The following is an 18026-nucleotide window of genomic DNA, read 5'->3' as shown; positions in this document are numbered from 1 at the left end:
TCATGCTCCCTTACCAGTGCTAACGTGCACCCACCTTTGCTCCATAATGCTATAGAACATAATACTATGCTCAGAGATAGGTTAAAACCGTACCCACTTTGTATGTGTGTTGTGCAGTGCAGTACATTGGAAATGAGGGAAAATTTAGGAGAAATAAAAATACTTCTTCTTGTTGGCACCAGACTCATGGAGGCTGGCACAATGTTGGTACGCAGCCTTAACTACTATTGTTAGTAGATAGGGCTTTGCATCAAAAACCATGGGTGGCTTTGTGGGTAAGCCAATCTACCACCAATGGGAGACCTGATACAGGCAATGTAACGTAGAGTGGCACACGGTTCTACTTGTGTTACAGGCTAATTTCCAGCGCAACAAATATATATACTTTCCTAATGCTTTGCTCCATTTTTTGTCATTTTTTGAGCTGGGGCAAAGCAGTGCTTATTTTTATAAAAGAAACAGTGCAGGTACCAAAATATTATTCAGAAAGCACGTGACCCACGCTATAGAAGTTCAGGGTCTCAAATACCAAGGCTGTATGGTTCTGATTCCACCTCATGGTTCTTTAATCAACTACCATACTCTGCCCCTCTATCTCACTCTTGCAGGTTCTTTTTTTTATCTCTGCCATCCCCTTTTCTCACTGTTATTTTTTATTTCTCTTCCTTTTTCTTTTCCCCTTATGTGTTTTTCTTCTTCATGCTCTGGATCGGAGTCTGCTGAGGAAAAATTAGTGCCAGTCTCCAAACATAAGTGCCTGTGGGCCCCACCTGCAACCTTCGGCTTGAATTAAGTCCTGGTTCATACTACTGTTAAATCTCCACCCTTGATTGCATATCCTGCATCTATTGGTAAATCTGAACGACTACACATTTAACTAAATTGTGGGTGGGGTAGCTAATCGTGGAATGAATGATTTTTATTTCTGTCACACAGCAGAGAATATTCGCATAATGAATATTTAAAAGTAATGAATAATAAGTGAATTCATTTACGGGCATAACAGTTGTTCTCTAATTTTAGAATTGACCTAGCCCCTCTAGGACCTACATTGGACACCCCTGTCCTAAAATGTACAATTGATATAAAAAACGGCATTTTGCAGAGGTGGAGACAGCCTAAGAGGTAATGCTTGACTTTCAATGCAAAAAATGAACAAAATAGATGCACGTGCCGCTAACAAATTAAAATGACACATTTTTGGGTCACAACATATGATAGAAACAGTATGTTTGTTGGTTTTAATTCCAATTATTTTATTTGCTTCTTATTACATGATTTATTCTTCTATTTGAACATGTGTTTTGTCAAATTTTTACACAAATTCTAAAACCTTATGTACACAACAAAAATTACCATAAACAACTTTCCTATTTACAACAATGCATTCAACAGTTCTTCATACAAACTTCAATCATCCATCAATCATACCAGTACAAACAAAAACAAAGATACATCAATGATTAGATATATGCTGGAATCTGAATATTCACAACACAACCCAATATATGTTTTGAACCAAAAAATATATATATACAATTTACTGTTTTCTATCACTTTTTAATTTTTTGATTTTTGGCTTATTTCTGAAAGTCTACGCGTTTCGAACTCGCATCAATTAGGAGTTCTCATCAGGACCAATATCTGTAATGGAGAAAAATGGCTTTTTTAGAATTCAAGTTTTTGTCTCTCAGCTGCCTGTTTCCAAAACTACAAGTCTCCAGTCCTTACCTCTCGCTCATCAGAGTTTAACTGGAATGACCACAATAGAAACAACAGGATTACGCAACAAATCATCTTTTTGCCCTCCCACCAGTAAAGTCCCTAAAGAGGTGATCACATTTGAACGAACTTTATTATCTGCCGTGACTGAAATGGAAAATAAGAGAAAATGGATTAAATACAACATATCCAAAGCTGAGTCAACAGCTTTAATTAACTTAAAAGCAGATACTTCAGTCATTATAAAACAGGCTGATAAGGCGGGTCAATTGTCATCTGGGATAAGGAGCTATATATTCAAGAAGTTCGGAGGCAATTAGGCGATGAAACTTGTTATCGCAAAATCAATAAAGATCCAACATCTGACTTAAGGAATGAACTGTTTGCAATAATTGACGAAGGTTGCGATCAAGGCTTTCTTGGCAAAAAGGAGATGGATTACCTCAAAATCAAACATCCAAGAATCCCTTTATTATATGTATTGCCAAAAATACATAAAAACGAAACAATGCCTCCTGGCCGCCCGATAGTATCTGGCTGTGGATCCTTATTGGAACCAATTTCCAAGTTTGTGGATTTTTTCCTAAAACCTTTTCTCCATCAGTTAAATCTTTTGTACAGGATACAACTGATTTCATTAATAAACTCACCACAATTGAATTCGACAAAAACATCCATCTAATGGTAACAATGGACATTACATCCTTATACACTCAAATACCCCAGGACGAGGGAAATAATGTCCTTGAATTATATTTGGAAGAGCACGAGAGACCACATAAGATACCAACTGCATTCATTAAGAAACTTGCTGAAATTGATCTAAAAAGGAACTACTTCAATTTTAATGGAGAATTCTTCTTTCAAATAGGAGGTGTGGCTATGGGATGCCCATTTGCCCCAGAACTTGCTGTGCTGTTCATGTCCAAATATGAGGAAACTTTCGTCTACAAGAACAATCCCTTTGCACAATGGATAACACACTGGTATCGATTTATAGACGAGATCTTCTTTGTCTGGACTGGCTCAGAAGAGAATTTGAAAAACTTTCATGAGTGGATAAACAACAGAATGCCCACTATTAAATTCAGCATGGAACACTCCAAAGACAAAATGCCGTTTTTGGATGTGGAGGTCTACCCTTCAAGTGGAGGTCTGGTGACAACACTATACAAAAAACCAACGGATCGAAACAAAGCCTTACATTTTGGAAGCAATCATCCACGCAGCCTTAAGGACAATCTCCCTTATGGGCAATATCTCAGAATTCGGCGCAATTGCAATGAGAAAGAAGAATATTTAAGGGATGCAGAAAATCTAACATTTGACCTCCAACAACGTGGTTACCCAAAAGAATTGCTTAAAAAATCCCTCAATAGGGCTTCGTGGACACCGAGGGAGAGCCTACTAGAAAGAAGACCCAAAAAAGAGACTGAGCGAATGGTATTCGTATCCACATTCTGTCCAAATTCAAACACTTTGAGGAAGGTGGTCAAACAAAATTGGCATTTGTTTAAAAATTTGGATCAATCCTTTAAGAACGAACCTCTGTTTGCATTTAAAAAGAACCATAGTATTACCAACCAGCTAGTGAGAGCAGCTGTACCACAAGTAAAGAATCCAAACTTGCGCACTATGTTAGGTCTACCCCCTGTCCAAGGCCATCACAAGTGTGGCACATGTTCATGTTGCGATACAACAAAAGAAGGAATAGTATTCACACACAATAAGACAAATTGGAAACACGAGGCCTTCTCCAACTGTAAAACCCGATATGTGGTATATGGAATCACATGCCCGTGTAATCTCCTATATAATCTTATCATATAATAAGAAGCAAATAAAATAATTGGAATTAAAACCAACAAACATACTGTTTCTATCATATGTTGTGACCCAAAAAGTTGTCAGGTTAATTTGTTAGCGGCACGTGCATCTATTTTGTTCATTTAAGCTTGTGGCAAGCTGTGCCGTTGGGAGCCCAGACCCAGTGGTGGTTTTTCGTTTGACTTTCAATACCAGCTCGTAAAGAGAACACGATATGGTCTGTTTGTGCTTCTCGTTGGTGTTAGATATATGGACCCCACAGTGTACACTCTCGGCTATCTGTGAAGCACATATTATGATGGGTCCACATTATCCTCTGCCAAGGGGAACCTGTGGAAACATTACTGCAAAGGAATGATGAGTCATTCGCCGATTCTATAGGCACAACTCTGCATACATTTTAATAAAAGTAAAACATAGAGAGAGCAGCGTCAGAGCATACGGCTCTCAAGCTTACAGCTATCAAAAGACCGGTTGACTAATAGGGCACTATGAGCAGCAGCACAGTGCAAGAGAAGGGAGTAAAGGTGCCTCCTACAACAGAGGCTGAGGGTTTCTGTCTGCCCTAAGTAAAGAACCACTCAGAAGTATGAAATACTCATATTTCAATGGGAAATGTTACAGTGAATAGTAATAGGGTGGACGAGATATGCTCCACTTTCCTGCCAAACTCTGAATAAGGTCCTATGGGCCAGATGTACGAACATTTTTTGCTGTCCCAAAAGGGTATTTACTTTTTAACCCTTTTGCGACCACAAAAAACGGTGGTGGTATGTACCTATGCTATTTTGCGAGCCACAGACTCACAAAATAGTGTTTGCGCCTCACTATTAGGAAGGGGAATTCCAAGGGCGTCTCTTCCTAATAGTGAGTTCAAAGGGTGTGTACCATTGTTTTGCGACCTCATTTGCAGTCACAAAACACTCACAGTTAAACCATTTGGAAACTGGAATGGGTACACAAGAGACCACATCCCCTTTGTGAATGAGTGCAAAAATATGTTTTAAGAGCAGGCAGTGGTCCACAGGCAGTGGTCCCGGGGACCACTGCCGCGCTTAAAAAATGAAACTGAAAAGTTTCATTTTCTTTTTTAAATACATCCCATTTTCCTTTAAGGAAAACAGGCGGCATTTAACAAAAAAACAGCTTTATGTAAAAAGCAGTCCCAGACATTGTGGTGTGCTGATCCCAGCAGGCCACCATCCATGGGAGTACCAACCATTCCCAAAAGGTTCGCAAATTGCGCTTGCCTCATGAATATTGATGAGGCATGCAATTTGTGACCCCATTAGGAATCACTAACAGCGTCTGTGCCACTGTTGTACATTGTATTTGGCGACTCACAAATTGTGAGTCGTAAAGCGACTGAATTTGCTAATCGCAAAATGCAAGCGTCGTACATCTGGCCCCAAATGTGCAGAAGCGGATGCATTTTGCCAACCGTGTTACACAGAACAATGCCTTGACTGCAGATAAGGACCACGAAGTCCATCACACCTGCCCCCACTGTTAATTTGTCTCTGTTGCACTGTAGGAACTGCATGGTAACTCAGAGGAGTAAATGAAAGCAATAGTGAGCCTCGACATGAAGTTCTGTATCTCAATAATGGCCAGTGTGCTCAATTTGAATCCTCCATTCTGGTAGGCTTTCTGCTGAGCCATCTCCGCCAATGTGCTGGCTAGGGTAGTTCCCTCATATTTTAAGCACCTACCGGTGATCTGGAGTAAAGGGATGCTCTACAGCCTCAACCTCTGATAGCTACTATTACATTGTGACAGAAGGAAACTATCATGTGGCCAATGGGATTATCTGTTTCTTACTTCTACCACAGGAACATACATGTCCACTGCCTAGAAAAATAGCACAGGAAGCTTCTACCTCTTCCATACATCTGTGTGTTAGGGCCTGGTACTGTTGGAGTGAAGCGGTAGTTAGTGGTTCTCAGAAGCATAGAATCCTTTCGATGCATTCGGGGCACATGATTATGTGCGCTGAAGCTATTACCATAAAATAGCCCATCCTTAAACCAAGATATAAGAGGAGCTGTCTTGCAACACTTTTCATTACAGAACAAGTGACTGTATGTATTCTACATATTCTGCACAGAATGTTTTTAAGTATGAAGTCGAGGGTCTGATAGGCAGGGCGGGAAATCGGCCTTTCCCGCAAGGGCAACAAGTAGAGGTTAGTTGGTGAGCAGCCTGTGGATAAAGCAGTTGCACCTGCCCCGGCCGATTTTGCAGCAGGTGCAGAACCCGAAAGGCTGCGGAAGCCTTACATCAGTGCTCGCCCGCTCTGACCTGCATGGGCCGCAGCTGTCTTAGATGAGAGTTAGATTGACCAAGCCACAGAGTCCGGTCCATTCACTGCCACATACAGATTGACAAAGCGCCGGCCCACTCAGCCACAGCACATGGTGCACCTTCTCCCGCCCTTCAAGTCTAGGTTGTTGGTTGCAGGCTTTTTAACCCTGGAGCAGGCCCCCATGATGGATGTATGACGTTACAACGCACACTTTTACAACGCATACCTTTACAACGCATTTTTTACACCGCAAAATCCATTACAACGCACACCATTACAACGCATACCATTACAACGAATTCTTAGAAACTACCTTTACAACGCATTCCACTACAACGCATACTACATTTACAACGCATACCATTACAACGCATTACATTACATTGCATATAAGGTAAGTGTTTGATAGTGTAGGGGTTAAAATTACTATTCTAACTCCAGTGGGTGCAACAGTAGGGAAAGTGTTGGATAGTGTAGGGGTTAAAATTACTATTCTAACTCCAGGGGGTGTAACAGTAGGGTAAGTGTTGGATGGTAAGTTTTGCGTTGTAATGGTATGCGTTGTAATGACTGCGTTGTAATGGTATGCGTTGTAGTAGTGTGCGTTGTAGTGTCGTGCGTTGTAATGACTGCATTGTAAATGCATGCGTTGTAATAGATTTTGCGTTGTAAAAGTTTCGTTGTAATAGTAGTGCGTTGTAAAAGTTGGGTTGTAAAGGTTGTTTCCCCCCATGATAGGGCAGACAAGCTGCAGGGGCCGGCTGCCAGCCGTCTGGGATTCCGAGCGGTAGTTCATTCCAATGCTGTGCTGTGAGCGGCTCAAGAGAAATAGAATGAAGGAAAACACTGACAACCCCAGAGGTTTTAAATCTATTTACAGAAAAACATAATAGAAGCGGGTGAAAAGTAAACACCCCATTTGACAACGTTGCTATATAACTCCTAATGAACCCTCCATCTTGATGTAAAATGGGAGAGGCAGGGTGAGAGAAAGAGAAAGGAAAGGAGAGAGAAACAAAAAGAAAATTATTCTGGATAAGGAGATGGAGGGCAAGAGGAAGTAGAGTAAGTTAGAATGAGAGATTGGTATCGAGAGATAGTGCAGAGTGGGAATCAGAAGTGGAGGGAAAGAGGAAGGCAAAATTAGAAAAAGATTAGACAGTGAATGCTGAAATAAAGGATGGATGGCGAAGAGGATGTCAGAAGTTTCCTAGTCAGTGAGAATAGGGAAAGGATGGATTAGGGCCTTAGTTTTCTGATGGCCCAGCTGTCTGAGGCTTGAATAAGAGGTTGGCAGGGTACCTAAGGGAATAGCTGAATCTGTAGTAAAACACACCATTAGAAATGTCTTCAACATGGGGTTATTACCGTAAAGGGAATAAAGCCAGTGGGTTCTCCTCATGTTCCTCCAGAAACTGGTGGCTTTTCCATTATTACCCAACTCTAAACCAGGCTTATGGAAGCCCCATCCACTTCCCTTGGATGCCCTTAGAAGAATATGAAACATAAATCTCTCACAAAGACAGCAATCCTTTGATGATATATTGAATGGTATTCTACTGGTAGTTACTGACGACAAAAAGGCAATAAATAAAACACAACAGAATGTAATACTAGGTGTTGTAGAGGACACAAGGTGTTTCAAAGAAAGGATAGAAATGAGTGAGGCACACCAAAAAACACCAGGGGGAGTACACTGCCTCTCATCCCAGCACAGTTCACCCCATTGCATTCTGGTAAATACAGTAGACTTACCTCAAAGTTGCTGTAGTTTTTAACCAAAGATGGTGCAGGTAGTTCTGTTATCTCTAGACACATGTATCTTAGCCCTACATCAGTATAGAGCAGAAGTAGTAGAGAGCAGACAAAAGTCATCTGGGGCTGCTGAAGAAAGAGAGAATTTGTAAGACAAGAAATTGAACTGAAGTAAAATTGGGAGACCAAAATTGAGACAGTGGCGAATAAGGACATGTGAGGTAGAAAAAGAATGAAAGAGAGATTATATGGGAGATAGAGGAGTGAGCGAGAGGGAGAGTTTACAGGCAGAGGATAAAAGGTAGATAGAGGGAAAGATAGATTGGGGTGAGGGAAATAGAACAAAATCGAGCAACTAAGGGTCAGAGAGAGGCAGGGAAAATGAAGGACAACAAGAGAGGGGTTAAAGATTGGAAGGGAGAATGGTAAAGGGGAAGAATAGCGTAAATAGAGAGGAATGAGAACAGGGCTGTGAGAGAAATAGAGAGAATGAAATGTTGGTATGATAGCTGAAGATATATATATATAGAGAGAAACATAGGACATCCAATATATGCATTTGGTGAGAAAATGAGAGTGGAGGTGACAAGGAAAGTCTGTGACCTGAAGGTAAGAAAGGACATGTGCAATGTGAAACTAAGGAGGAGCTTTAATGGCCTGAAGATGTGCAGGAACTCCTTTGGCCTAAAGTACGAAGGAGCTTTGATGATCAATGTCCATATGGGGAACCATAGGGTACCAGATAGGTGCAATGAGCCACAAGCAAATGACAGTGAGAAGGAACCTTGGCCATCACATGGTGAGTAGGAGCCATTGAAGCAAATGGGAGCCTTTAAGACGATAGAGTGAACAAGGCTTTGGGGTACTGAGAGTGATCACAAACCTCAGGAACGTGAGGGTAAGAATCAGGAACAAGAACCTAAATGAAGTGATTCCTCTGAAATAAATGTTAATCCACAATGCCAGCTGGGAGGATTAAGGGTAAGCAGGAGCTTCAGAGCTCTGACGGTGACTGTGAGCCTCATGCTCTTCGGGTATCTGAGTAGAAAGGGAATTACGCAGAAATATACGTTTTGCAGAATCCTATGGTAAACACTGTTTTTAGGGAACTGAAGCTTCAAGGTAAGAGTGAGTAAGAGGTCTAAATAGGAAATTGGGTGATCTGAAGATTAGCTGGAATCTAAAGGCATCTGAGAGTTAGCTGAAGCCTTGGGAGCCAAGCCTGAGCAATGTCCACAGGGACCCAAGAGTGGAAATGGTCCTAATGAAATTTGCTACTTTAGAGACCAATTAACGGTGAGTAAAAGTCTCAAGTGCTTTGGACAAGCTATCATCCACAGATTTTTGAGGCTGGACAGAAGCCTATGGACTTGAGGATGAGTGTGAACCTCTTAGGCCATGTTGGTCAGTGTCAAGTGAGAATCCATAAGAATGACCAGGATTTTAGACTTTGACAGGGAATTTAGAGATCTGAGTGTGAGCAAGGGCTTGGGGATATAAGAGTGTGCAACAAATCCACTGGACAGAGGATGAGAAGATTTATTTACCTGATGGTATGTGTCAGAAGACCTGTGGGTGACCTACAATAGAAAAAATGTGCTTACAGTCTTGAGTAATGTGACTTGCACTAGAACCTTCAAAAAGCATAGTTTACCACAACTTCCTCCCCAAATTAAACACCTGATACTAACCACACAATGTTTGATGAAAGGTTGTGACCTGGAAATGTGGGCCAATTTATTTTGGTGCCTGGGCCAAATTGCTGGTCCCAATCTGACCCTGTTGAGGCCCAGGAAGGTACACCCATTGCTATTACATGATGAATGCTCAGTATGTGTTCAAATACCATAGCTTTGTTCTTATCCACATGATTATTACTGTTCTTGTAAAGGAGACATGCACAGGATCTCTAGTCGAAAATGTGTGGTAGCTCCATGGGGTACGCTTTAATCTTGGGGCTTAATTTACAACCTCCAAACTTATTGTTAGAACTTGCTAGTACAGCAATATTGCCCCTATTGAAGAAGAATACGCTGGTAGCCGGGTCTTCCGATTGTGTTTAATGTGGACAATTATATCCAAATATTCATAACACATTACATCCAATAAACAGAAAATACTCAGAAACCCTCATATTGTCCTTTGTGGAACCAAAAAACATCAACTGCACCATCATCTAATACTATCTTTACATAAAATTATGATTGGAATAAGTCAAAAGGAGGAGTAAGATCACAGAGGACAAATTCTTCTGCATACTAGTGGGCCCCAACACAAATCTGATCAATTCTGGCCATAGGTAAACGTACTTGGCTCCAGTCATGGTCATAGTCAAGGTCACAGATATGTATCCTAATTGGACTATACTGGTGCCATGACTTACCATATCACTTCTACATATGAGATGTTTCTATACTCTCCTGATTTCTAACTCAACAGCTGACCAATCATTCAAGTATAATTCACCAATATTCACTATTAACTCATGTGACACATCCATCAATGACAATCTTGACCACAGTCATTTCCTTTCTATGGTGTCAAACGTCATTGAGTAGTCACCAAATGCACAACACAGTGGGGTAAACAAAAACCTGAGATACATTTTCTTTTAGGTGTATGGTATTTTGCTGTTTTGTCTGCACAGGATGTTTCAAAAATCCATTGAGGGTATTCTGTATATTCTTACTAGAAGATTTCATCTACTACAAGTTTTCGAATATATGATCTAAGATGGAAATTATCATATTTTAAAAAGATTTATTTTTCCATCCTTGAAGATAATGTTTCAAAAATAGACTTGAATCACCTACTTTCTTAAAGTAATCCTAATGGATAATTCAAACCAAGTTTAACTGTGAGTCTCTGTGCTATAGGTGGAATTTAAACACAAATATATTGTACATTCACACTATGAGTTCCAGGTTTGTTATTTTAAAAATAGATACATTTTTGGAGTTTTGTACATCTAAGTGTCATGACCTATCATAACTGTAAGATGGAGGGGCCCATTAATATTCTGGACCTTTCACGTATATGTATGTGGATTGAATGTAGCAAGAAAGGTTTAAAAATGAGGTGAGTTAATAAATGGAAAGCAACACACAAATCGGACTCGCTTTAGGAGTTCAAACAAATTGGATTCTCTTTAGGGGTTTGAACAAAATCAACAGCAACATATTCTCTTCCTCCATCTTTCTGTTTTGTTTGTTTATCTCTTTCTTGCTCTTGGCAAATGTCTGATGCAGTGAAATAAGTGCCATCCCGAAAAATGAATGTTGATGCCCCCCAGAAGCAACCAATGGCTCAATTTAAGCACTGGTGTTGGCTGTGTTCAGTAAAGTTACAGTCCATTGCACAAACTGTCTTGACATAATGATTAATTTCAAGATTCAGCCCAATGAATACGTTTGGTACATTAGAAACAAATCTCTCAAGTTATCACTTTTAGGTTGTAGTGGCACTGTAGGAACTTCAAAAAAATATCTTTATGATCCAGTCATGCTTGCTTTCTAATCTGCTTTGCTGCATGTGATTTCTTCAATTAAATGCCTTTGTTGTAAAGTCTTTCTTAAATGTACAAATAACCACACCAAGAGTGCGTTGCCGATATACATAAATGTGCCTGAACCCAGAATGAGGGTTTGGATGCTACCTACTAAAGGTCACGTATGACCCTTCAAACCAGGGAGACCATCCTAATTAGAAGAGGAAGCCTCACACACATTGTAGTGTTATGCTTCATCATCAGCATCCTCTCCCACCCTGGTAAGATGGTACTACCAGGGCGGACTCAACCTCCACAGAGACTTGGCGGTAGGAGGGAGTTCTTACATAAAACTTACAGGACAAAGTCAGGATCCAGTTACATTTAAAAATAGTTTCAGGTTCCTCAGTTATCACCTTTATTAGTGAGGATCTTAGGTACAATAAAAAACGATCAAGTGATGGAATCCGTGGAAAATAATGACTCTAGTCCATCATTGAATTGCCAACATGCTTCTGCCCTTAATAATTAGCCTACTAGGTTTGGGGCATTCATCAGGGCCAGTGGATCCCTATCAAAAGGAAATGTGTCCAATTATTCTAGATATTGGTGTAAGAAAGCCCACCTATAAGTTAACCCAAGTGAATCCTACCTTAGATACTAATTGTCCGATTCCGTCATTAACCTGATTCGTGACAAACATAACCGAAAGGAACAAAAGAGAAATACAATAAGCATCCGTCTGTATATTTACACAAAAGTTAGAGAATTCAACGAACAATATATAGGAAACAACAGGATTCTTTTCATTGTCACACTCTGGTGGATTCTACCCTGTAACACTTCACCCAACAGGTGCACCTAATAAGGAGACAGTGGTTCCTGAGTGTGGGTAGTTCATGTAGTAGGTCCTCCCAGGGATAGTCCGAGCGGCTACCTCTACATGCACAAAGATAGGCTCTGATTACTAAGGCTGGGCGGAACTCACAGAGTTTTACTCCGCAGAATTCTGCGGAATCATCAAAAAACTCTGTGGGATTCCGCGGAGTTTTACAGGCAAGCAGAGTTCCCTTTATTCACGGACCATCCCTGTCATTTTGTGAGGGTGAACATTAAGGCCTGTTTCTGAACACTTCGTGTGCCCTGAGTGAAATGTATGTCTGTCCGTTCCGGTCTGGAACTGGCTCTGACTGGACTCTACTCAGACACTTAACAGGAACGCAAAAGCAAGCAGCACACCAAATGTACACACAAGAAGATCCCTTTCCTCCCAGTCAGCTCCATGCATTTTCACAATTCAGCATGGAGGAGGGTCAGCTCAGTTGCTTGCCTGTACTTTTTAAACTGTCCCAGTACTTTTCCTTGTTCGAATGTGCTACATAATTTGTTCTTGATTACATAATGTGTTGCATAACTTTCACTTTCTTTGCCATGTAATCCAGTCAACACAACTACACAATGTAAGCGTATGATCTTGGGCAAATGGAAGGTGGTGCATCTGTGTGTTCACATGCAAGGGGAGCTGCAGGTGGACGGAGGTGCACTGCTCCCCTATGAGAGGTAGAAGAGGCCACCTGCATCACCTTGTAAGTAAACTGTCCTCTCCACTGTGAGTTGCCAAAAACCATGTATCTGACGGGCGGCAGTGTGGGGACAAGCCACCTGTTTGCACCAAGGAAAGAAGCAGACATGAGTGAGCAGGAGGGGAATCCTCAGGCATCAAGCTTGGCTCGGCTCCCAGCAATTTTCCTTCCCACACTGCTTCTCAATGCAGAGGACGGGTCGGTGTGCGGGCTCCTGTTTATTACCTTCTGTCTGCGCTGCTTCTGCGCTGCTGCTGCGGTAACAGGTGTCGCTGAGGACAGTGGAATGATGGCTGCATTGAGCATGGCGTGTGCTTTCCTAGGCAACCCAGGCTGACTGGTCCCGCACTCTGCCTCTGCCAACAGCAGCTGGCAGAGGAGGGCCACTTTGCGCTGACTCTGCTCAATTTGGGGGGAGGGGAAATGCAGAGGAAACAGGAGCTAAAGTGCTTGCAGTAGGCAGCGCAGGAGACCTGTGAAGTCGTCCCCTTGTGTGTTTTTTTCCAAACAAAACTCCAGGTGTAAGCAAACATTCACGTGCGGTCTACTAAGGTACCAGTAGTGGTCTAACTATGCTCTCAGTGCCTCCGTGAACTTGTATATTCGATGGTCCCAGAACAACAATACCTGTTGCTGCTCCTGATTAAAGTTTGTAGAAAGAGCAGTTTGATAATGTAGGAGTTTTTTAAGATGGATACCAGGGAAGCTTTCGTTGCAGAGACGGAGAGCATGGAGGCTCCAGTTGGCTACAGTAATGGAAATCATTATCGCACAGACATTTGTGATCAGTATGAGTGAGCGGCGTGCCGGTAAACTCTGCTCCACCGGCGGTCAGCAGAGTTTTTTGACAAACTACGTGCTCCAATCACTATACAGGAGAATTTATCATCCAACAGGGGGTGATTCTCCCAGTTGTAGTATCCTGATTATCTCTTTCTGCTTTTTTCTTCCTTCCTCTTGTGTACCTTTTCCCACAGTGTGTGACTACGAAGGATACCACCCCTCCTTCAACCAATGCTCCAGTATACCCTAAAATATAGGGTAAGGAGTAGGTTTAGAAATGTAGGAATATAGATATGTAATAGCATCTAGTGCTTTATTTCAAATGTTTAATAGAGACCACCGTAACACTCTTAGTCTCGCATACAAATGGTGTAATGACAGCCTATCTTTAAGCAAGCAGAGCTAGCCGCTCGGACTATCCCTGGGAGGACCTACTACACAAACTTCCCCCACTCATGAACCACTGTCTTCTGATTAGTTGCACGTGCAGTGTTAGGGGGTAGAATCAACCAGAGGGTGCCAATGAAAAGAATCCTGTTGTTTGCCGTATAATGTATGCTGGATTCTCTACCTTTTGTGTAAATATAAAGACGGAGGCTTTTTGTCTTTATCTTTTGTTCCTTTCGGTTATGTTTGTCACGAATCAGGTTAATGACGGAATCGGACAATTAGTATCTAAGGTAGGATTCACTTGGGTTAACTTATAGGTGGGCTTTCTTACACCATGTATGCTGGATTCTCTACCTTTTGTGTAAATATAAAGACGGATGCTTTTTGTCTTTATCTTTTGTTCCTTTATGTTATGATCGTCCCAGATCTGGTTAATGACCGAATCGGACAGTTAGTATCCCAGGTAGGAGTCACTTGGGTTAATTTACAAGTGATCTTTCTCACAGTAATATCTAGAAAATGTTGGACACCTATTAACTTTTGCTCGGGACCCACTGACCCTGATGAATGCCAAAGACCTAGTAGGCTAGTTACTGAAGGCAGAAACATGTTGGCAATTCAATGATGGACCAGAGTCATTATACTCCACAGATTCCATCCCTTGATTGGTTTTATTGTACCTATGGTCCTCATTTATAAAGGTGATAACCAAGAAACCTGAAGGTATTTTAAAATGTTACTGTATCCCGACTTTGTCCTGTAGGCTTTATGTAAGAAATCCCTCCTACCACCAAGTCTTCGCGGAGGTTGAGTCCACCCTGATAGCACCATCTTATCAGGGTGGGGAGAGGATGCCGATGATGAAGCATGACACTACAATGTGTGTGAGGCATTCTCCCCCAATAAGGATGGCCTCCCTGGTTTGAAGGGTCTTACTTGACCTGTAGTAGGTAGCATCCGAATCATGATCCTGGGTTCAGGCACATTTATATCCATCAGCAACCCACTCTTGGTGTGGTTAATTTATCTCCTGTAGGGTTGCCATTATTCCTCCTCTCTCTCTTATGTGATAACCTTTCTTAAACCTACAACCTCATTGTACACATTCCTATTTCATGAGTTTAAGAACGTGGCCCAATAGTTATTCTGGATTCAGGGCCTTATTATAACTTTGGCAGTCCGTGAACCGCCGTACCAGCTGTGGCATTCTAAAAGTAGCTAGCTCGGTGGTCCGACCTCTGTATTAAAGTTGGGCGGATTGCGTTTCTGAAGACCACAGTTGGCGCGCAGACACTGCTGGGTTCGCAGTTGGAGAAAGGCAGCTGCCATGAGGCGGGACTGAAAAGCTCTACCGCTGTATATATTTCCGGTTGGCTTACCGATGAGCCAACAGCCGTGGCCAGACCGCAGCTACAAGTCAGTGGTAATGAAGAATTGGGGGTGCGTACTCACTCACTTCTTGTTCTTTCGGACAGAGTTTGACATTGATCCCTTTTATTTGTGTCCCCCTTTCACGTCTTCCCCTCAATACTTGCAACTGTGTTTGCAACAATGTACAGGTGAGTCCTTTTGTACCAACAAGCCATTGCCTGGACTGCCCACATATAGGCCCGACTCAAGCAATAGGTAGGTGGTATGTTTCCACATGTGTCATGCATATGTGTGCATTCTACACATATGGAGTCAAGATGTTCACACAGGCATCAATGCATATGGAAAAATAATCACAGCTGCTGCAAGACCTCCCCTGCCACATTGCTGGCACCGTGGTCAACTCGTAATATTGTGGTCTAAAGACTGCCAGCAAAGTGGCTTACTGGCAGGCGCAGATGTGGTCTTTGGGCAGTTGGACTGCCAAACTCGTAATAAACCCCTCAGTGTTTTGTTCATCGATAGGTTTTATGAAATTTAGAAATGAAGAGAGTAATATGTATTGTCAGATGCCGGATAGGTTTTTAATGGAGTTAGAAGAATGTTTATAGACTTTTATGGCTGACTATCTGAGATGCTCTGTTGTAGAATCTGTGCTCAGCTTGTTTGTAGATAACTATCTTATGTCTAATATGGACATTTTCTACTCTCCCTGATAGGATAAGTTTGGTAATTAGCTGTAATTGTTTGTGAGAGGTAGAAGAATTTCAAGATGTAAATATTTTAATCTTTATTGATATTAGAGTATATTTTGTCTAAATTGTTATAAACTGAATCTAAAAAAATGAAGTGAATGTGTGAGCATGTGAGTATGTGAGTTTGAGTGAGTGAGTGAGTGAAATGGACAACATATAAAGTGCAAACAAAAACTCAGTTTCCAATGTTTATACAGAGTTAGTGACAACATATTTCAGAGTGAGCTCTCACATGTTTTTAATTATTGTCCTAGGTCATCTGGCCCTTCCTGATGGTGGCAGTTATGGTCACTCAACCAGTGGTGTAACAGTCTCAAACACAAATTGTCTTGAGAAAGTTCTGGTAAGTTCAGCTCTTGAGAGAAAGTTTGCGGGATGCAACAACTGAGAAGTCTGTACTGGACTAAGCCCTGGCTGTGAGCTTCCTGCATCATGTATTGCAAGTGTTGGAGTGTTCCTGTAAATAATATATTAGGGTTTTGTTGTTAACTAACCAAAGCTTCTATAAATAACCATTACTGTAAACATTTAAGATATCTCCTGTCCATGAGTAAGTGTGTCACTTCTTCACTTATGTCAGTGAATAATGAATACCTCCAAGCAAGAAGGGTGTTCAGTGATGTCTACAAAGAGCTAGTAACTCCAAAGTACGGCTTATACTGAAGTTGAAATGGCATACCCCACTTTGTAACACCCCAACATGAGCATTTCATTGTTATGCATAGTGAGCCACTGAAAGACTGTATAAAGTATAAACAATAATAGTATTAGAAGTAATAGTAGTCATAGTAGTGGTAGTAGTGGTAGCAGTAGTACCACATATGTAGAGTTGTAGTAAAGACATTTCAGAGGGTGGTACACAGGCATACTATCTTATCAAATTAAAGTATGTGGACACCTCTACTCCATCCTCAGATAAGTCTGGGATTAATTTATCCATTATAATGTGCATAACATTAGACATTGAGCTGCAACTCCTATATGTGCTTAACTGACTAGTGCACATTATTTAAAGTACGCATACAACTTTCTTTTAATTCTTTTTCAGAAAACAGATGTGAAAAACCTTGTGGCCTCCATACAAAAACTTTTTTGCTCATATGAGAACTGCAAGGTAATATCTTTGCTATATGTTAATTTAAAGCTAATATTGTATCAGAACAATCAGCACCTTTCTTAAGTGAGTTAAACATTATGGGGCTCATTTCCAAGCCTGGTGCATCGCTGGATTGTCACTTTTAATGATGTGCCGGCGGTACACACTGCAGACCATATCTTCGAGCCCACATAAAGCCACCCTGCATAGCTTTTCATGGCCTCGTAATATATCTCAGCGCAAGTCTCTGCATTGCCTTATATTGTGCTAGGGAGGCGTGCCATGTGCATTACGATGGGTGTTCCCATGTAACGCCCATGGCATTGGACACATTCCCAGATTTACAACATCCAGTAAACCTGGCAATGTGTCAAAAGCCTACGCCTCCTAAGGGGTTGCATAATAGTTGTTTTTGTGAAGGAAGATGTACCTTCCTGCTCAGAAAACAACTTGATTTCAAATCAGGCACCCTTGCACCATGGTGCAAAGGTGCCTGTGTTGGTGCAGGACAGCCCTATTAGTACTAGCGCAGTAAAAGAGAACAGGAATGCGCCAAGTCTCCTAGATACAGAACATTCCTGCCCTTCTCTTTTGACGTAGAGCAGCGCAGGAAGAAGGCTTGCGGTGCTACCCTATGCCAAAAATGGGGCCCTATGATTATTTTTATTATAGTGCCCGGCATATATGAGACATAAGATCATCACTGCCCCCTTTTATCATGAATGTTACTATCCATCAATTATACTCTGTGAATGCTTTTTCTTCCAGAGATACAGCATACCATTAAGGAATTCCCTCTCAGTGCCCCAGTCTCCCAATGTATTAAGTTTCAAATCATACGCAAGTAAATAAAAAAAGTTTATTTCAGCTAAGTAGATACACAATTACTGTAAATAAGCTAGAAAGTTGTATGAAGCAAAATAACATCCTACTTGATGTTACGTTCAAAACA

At 41.4% G+C, this 18026-nt stretch overlaps 1 long non-coding RNA gene across 1 annotated transcript in view; it reads right to left on the bottom strand.

The window, feature by feature from the left end:
* Positions 1-18026, bottom strand: part of LOC144785709 (uncharacterized) — a 357825-nt gene that overhangs the window by 138126 nt on the left and 201673 nt on the right. The window contains exons 2-3 of the long non-coding RNA XR_013602032.1: positions 9157-9189; positions 7610-7738 (exon numbers count right to left, since the gene is read on the bottom strand). This is a non-coding gene — a long non-coding RNA (uncharacterized LOC144785709). The remainder of the gene's footprint in view (positions 1-7609; positions 7739-9156; positions 9190-18026) is intronic.

Source organism: Lissotriton helveticus, chromosome 10 (assembly GCF_964261635.1).
Source record: "Lissotriton helveticus chromosome 10, aLisHel1.1, whole genome shotgun sequence".
In the NCBI taxonomy this organism is placed as follows: Eukaryota; Metazoa; Chordata; class Amphibia; order Caudata; family Salamandridae; genus Lissotriton; species Lissotriton helveticus.
The sequence above is the reverse complement of the archived record's forward strand: the minus strand, read 5'-3'. Positions and strand labels throughout refer to the sequence as shown.